At 42.0% G+C, this 5,651-nt stretch overlaps 1 protein-coding gene across 4 annotated transcripts in view; it reads right to left on the bottom strand.

Moving 5' to 3' along the window:
* The window catches only part of LENG8 (leukocyte receptor cluster (LRC) member 8), a 15,093-nt gene extending 14,529 nt beyond the window's left edge, over positions 1 to 564 (bottom strand). For all 4 annotated transcript variants that reach the window (XM_008563139.1, XM_008563135.1, XM_008563138.1 and 1 more), the window contains exon 1: positions 456 to 564. The gene's annotated coding sequence lies outside the window, so the exon portion shown is untranslated. The remainder of the gene's footprint in view (positions 1 to 455) is intronic.
* Positions 565 to 5,651: the final 5,087 nt, after the last annotated feature.

Below are 5,651 nucleotides of genomic sequence, written 5' to 3'. Positions count from 1 at the left end.
AGGAGGACGGCGGGTGGAGGAAGAGGCCGCCCGGATCGCCGCCACAGGGCCCCGAGCCACAGCCCTGGCCCGTGCCGCGCCCGCGCACCACACCCCCAGGAAAGGAGACAATGTTTGAGCCGCCTGTCTCCCGGGGCAACACCGCCCGCCCAATAGAACCACAAATCAATGGGGGTCAGAGGTGGTGTCGCGGGGCCGCTCCCGGATCAGACAATTACGAAGGAGGGAGACGGAAAGCTAAAGTCGATGGCGCAGGCGCGCTTGTGCCCGGCCGCGCGCCCACATCCGGTGCGCAGACGCAGTGGCTGCCCCTGTCCCTGCGCCACACCCCGTCGACGATCGCGCGCGGCGTCCGTTGGTACCACAGGCGAGAAGGCCTCGGGGCTCGCAGAGTGTAAGACGGAACGGAGATGCCGCCCCCTTCAGCCCTCCCATTCGCCGCTCCCCGTACTAACCAGGGCCCTTCTTTATCCGGACTCGACAGTAACGACCCAAGGCGGCAGCAGCACGGCAAAGACACCGCTCAGCCACCCGGCTGGCTCTTGGCTACCTTCGGCTTCGACGTCCTGACCGCGGCGTCCTGACGTCACGCGGAAGCCTCACCCCGCCTTCCTCCCCCTGCACAGCCAATAGACGCCACCAGCTTGGCTTGAGCCCACCCTCCCACTACGCAATTACGTGATAGGCGTTTTAAGACAAGCCGGAAGACAGGGTGGAGACGGTAGCCTCCAGGGGACAAACGTAGCACAGTTCATCCGCGCTCTGTCCTTCCACGGAACTTTGTTTTGAGTCAGGCAGTGGTAGCCATTATTATTCCTAAGGTATAAACTAGTGTGATGAAAGTTGAGAAACTACCCACAGCACAGTGATGTGGAAGCCTAGGGGAGAGAATAATGAACTCAAAGAAAGAGGAGGAGGAGTAGCTTTTACCCAGAAGGGGGCGCTTCCTTAGTAAATAAAACTGGAACGGCGCATCTGGTAAAGGGCGTGGGAGTTCGAACGTGAGGAGGCTGGAATCAGTGTGGCTTGCGGGGTGGGTGTAGCAGTTTGTGGCGGCAGAGTAGAAGTGTGTGGGTTCTTGGAGTGAAGAGAGAGGCCTGTAGAGGTTGACACGTAGCCGATCCTGAAAGGTCATTCATGTCAGGCTTGGGAATATAAATAGACCTTTTCTTTAGACTCCTCGCAAGTCACCTTTTGAGTAAGGCTTCTGTTTTCATCCAGGACTCTGAGAAAATCATCCGGTCCATTTCAGGGCCTGGTCTCTGTAGTTATGTTGGATTGTAGAACAGTATGTTAGAGGCAGTTTTCCTTCCCATTTTCTACTATTCTGAACTTCTCTTTTAATAACTACGTATCATTTTGAGAACTACGTATCATTTTCTTAGTGTTAGATCTTTTTCCATCCTTTTTCTTTGTATTAAACTTTATGTTTTGGAATAATTGTAGATTTACAGAAGTTGCAGAGATTATACGGAGTCCGGTATACTCTAAGCCCAGTTTCCCCCACTGCTATCGTCTCACATTAACAGGGCTCCTCAAAACTAACAAACCGGCATTGGTGCACTGGTAGTAACTAAATCCCAGTCTTTATTTGGATTTCACTACTTCTTCCATTTATGTTCTTTTTAGCTCTAGAATCCAATCCAGCAAACCACATTGCGTTTAGTTTCCTTTTATCTGTTATATTTAAGGTGGGTTTCTTGTAGATAGCATATAGTTGGATCTTATTTTTTTTTTAACTCGAGCTAAAAATCTCTGCCTTAGTTGTTTATAACCGTATTTTATAATTATGTGGGTTTTTTTATTCTTTCAGTATTCTGTATACTGGCAGAGATAAAAGAAAATGGAACTTAAATGTGAACGAACCCTTTACAATTAAATCCACGATTTTATACATTTATCTTACTCAATTATCATCAACTATTATAAGACATTATATCACGAAAAAAACAAAAAATATAAAACCTGATGATTTGCTGTAAGAAGTAACTAGGGATTTGCTTCCAAATTTTAACAATCTTGGGAGGCAGGAAACCTGAGTTCTGATCCTAGCTCTGCTACTTAACTAGCTGTGTGACTTGGATAACTCATCATTTCGCCTCTCATGGCCCAGGTTCCTGATCTTGAGGCTAGGACCCAGAGCTCTCACTCCAGGCGCCCCACAGACCCACCCTCTGCAGAGAGTCTCAGCCAAATCCAAAACTGACTACTTTTAATGTGATTACCGATATGGTTACTTTTAAGCCTGTCATTTTGCTGTTTGGTTTCTATTTGTCTCATCTTTCTTTGTTTCCCTTTTCCTCTTTTTCTGCCTTCCTTTGGTTTTAGCATTTTTTAAATAGACTTTATTTTTTAGAGCAGTTATAGGTTTAGAGCAAAATTGTATGAAAATATAGAGCTCCTATACATCCCCTCTCCACACACACCTACAGCTTCCCCCACTGTCAGTGTCCCCCACCAGAGTGGTACATTTGTTACAATCAATAAACCTACATCGACACCTCATTATCACACAAAGCCCCTAGTTTATATTAGGATTTACTCTTGGTGTTGTACAATCTATGGGTTTCAACAAATGTATAATGACATGTATATCCACCATTATAGTATCATACCGAGTAGCTTCATTGTCCTAAAAGTCCTCTTTGCTGTACCTGTTCATCCCTTTCCCACCCGAGTACCCAACCTCTGGTAATCACTGATCTTTTTACTGTCTCCATAGTTTTCCTTTTTTCAGAAAGTCATATTGTTGAAATTAGACAGTATGTAGCCTTTTCAGATTGTCTTCTTTTACTTGGTGATATACATTTAAGGTTCTTCCATGTCTTTCATGGCTTGATAGCTCATTTCTTTTTAGCACTGAATAATATTCCACTGTATGGATGTACCACAGTTTATCCATTCACAGATTGCTATGGACTAAATGTTTGTGTCCCCCAATATTCATACATTAAAATCCTCACTCCTGGGGTGATGGTATTAGGAGGTGGGACCTTTGGGAGATGACTCTGCCCTCATGAATGGAATTAGTGTCCTTACAAGAATCCCCAGAGTGCTTGCTTTTCACTTCCACCATGTGAGGACACAGATTGTAGGTGCTATTTGTGGACCATAAAATAGCCCTTCCCCAGACATCAAATCTTCTGGTACCTTAATCTTGGACATTTCAGCCTCCAAAACCATGAGGAAAAAAATTCTGTTATTTAAAAGCTATGCAGTTTATGATTTATTTTTTTTAATGGTATTTTTTCATATCAACCTGAACAGACTAAGCTACCTATTGAAGAACATCTTGGTGGCTTCCAAGTTTTGGCAATTAGGAATAAAGCTCTTATATACATCCATATGCAGGTTTTTACGTGGGCATAAATTTTCACCTGCTTTGGGTAAATACAAAGGAGCATGATTGCTGGATTGTGTGGTAAGAATATGTTTAATTTTACAGAAAACTGCCCAACTGTCTTCTAAGTGGCTGTACCATTTTGCATTCCCACCAGCAATGAATGAGAGATCCTGTTGCTCACATCTTTGCAGCACTTCCTGTTGTCAGTGTTTTGGATTTTGGCTACTCCAAATGTAGCATAAGAACATTGCAACAATGTACTTCCATTTCTCTCCACTCAGCCTTTGTTCTATTATTATTTTTGTTTTAATACTGAACTATCTTTTAAAGATATATATATATATATATATATATATTTTTTTTTTTGTCTTTTTCGTGACGAGTAAGGGGATCGCAACCCTTGGTGTGGTGTCGCCTGCACCGCGCTCAGCCAGTGAGCACACCGGCCAGTCCTATATAGGATCCGAACCCGCAGCGGGAGCGTTGCTGCGCTCCCAGCGCTGCACTCTCCCGAGTGTGCCATGGGGCTGGCCCTAAAGATATTTTAAAAATTTTTTTAAAATCTTATATATTTACCATTTATGGTGTCCTTTATTTCTTTGTTTAGGTACAGATTTCTGTCTGGTTTTATCTTGCTTGTGTCTCAAGGATTTCCTTTAGCATTCCTGTAGTGCATGTCCTCTGATGATGAATTTGTTCAGCTTTTATATGAGGGGGTACCTTAAAAAATTCATTGAAATGTGCATATTGTCTTTTAATTCTGTTTCTCCACAGACTTTTTGAAGCACCTTCGTATGTCTGCAAAATTCTTTATTTTGTCTTCATTGTTGAAAGATACTTTTAATGGGCATAGAAGTCTACATTGATTGCGTTTTTCTTTTACTACTTTGATTTTATTTTATTAGCTTCTCACTTGCATTGTCTCCAATGAGAAATCTGGTGTGATCCTTTTTTTTTGTTTCTCAATTATAAAGTCTTTATTTTCTTTTTCCCTCAGTCTGTCTACTCTCAAGATTTTCTCTTTATCACTCGTCTTGAACAATTTGATTATGATATGTCTTCATTTACTTTTCTTCATGTTTCTTGTGCTTGGGTTGTATTGAAATTCTTGGATCTGTGGGTTTATAGTTTTCATCAAATTTGGAAATTTTGGGGTCATTTTTGCTTCAAATACTTCTTCTGTCCCTTCTTTTCTCTCTCCTTAGGGTCCTACAATTACACATACTTAAGGCTGCTTGAAGTTGTCCCACTGCTCATGGATTCATGGATGCTCTTTTTTTGTGTGTGTGTAGCTGGCTAGTATGGGAATCCAAACCCTTAACCTTGGTATTATAACACCATGCTCTAACCAACTGAGCTAACTGACCAGGCCTGCTCTTTTTATTTTTAAAAATTATTCTTTTTTTCTGTTTCATTGGAATGATTTCTATTGCTGTGTCTTCAAGTTCATGATTTTTTTAAATGTCCAATGTGCTGTTTCATCCAGTGCATTTTTCATATCAGACATTGTAATTTCTATCTCTTGAAGTCCAATTTGAGTTTTTCTATATCTTTCATGTCCGTAAGTAACTTTTTGAACATGTGTGGTACAGTTATAAATTTTTTAATGTTCTCACCTACTAACTTCAACTTCTGGGTCAATTTCAATTGATTTTCATCTTTGTTATGTGTCATCTTTTCTTGCTTCTTTGCATACCTGGTAATTTTTGATTAGATGCTAGACATTGTCACTTTTACCTTGTTGGGTGCTGGTTTTATTATGTGCCTATAAGTACTCCAAAAGGTTTGTGGTGGGGAAGGGATCCATGCAGTCAGGAGAACGGGCCAGCCACCTGCCCAGACATACCCTGCCCATGCAGAAGTCAGGCTCCATGCACTGCAACAGTGCCACGAGGCTTCACACAGCTTCTATGTAGGGGCCCACAACAGCCACTACCACAGCTAATACTGTTGCAAGGACAGCTTGCTGCCTTAGTAACTTCCATGACCACCATACAGGTGGCCCACCACGTATTTGACCTCATTGACACAAGGAGAGTTACTGAAGGAGCTTGGAAAAAGAGAAGTCTTTCTCCTCAAAGTCCCCTTGAGAATAATAGAAGAAGTGACTGCTCTACAAGATGAGCAAAAATCAATGTAGAAATACTAGAAATACAAAAATTCGGAAAATATGACACCACCAAAGGAATTCAGTAATTCTCAAATACCAGAACCTATACAACAGGAAACACTTAAAATGACAGAAAAGGAATTCCAAGTAACTATCTTAAGAAAACTCAATGAGAAAAGAGAGGACTTTGCAAGACAA

The sequence above is a fragment of the Galeopterus variegatus genome, unplaced genomic scaffold (assembly GCF_000696425.1).
Source record: "Galeopterus variegatus unplaced genomic scaffold, G_variegatus-3.0.2 Scaffold12671, whole genome shotgun sequence".
Classification (NCBI taxonomy): Eukaryota; Metazoa; Chordata; class Mammalia; order Dermoptera; family Cynocephalidae; genus Galeopterus; species Galeopterus variegatus.
The sequence above is the reverse complement of the archived record's forward strand: the minus strand, read 5'-3'. Positions and strand labels throughout refer to the sequence as shown.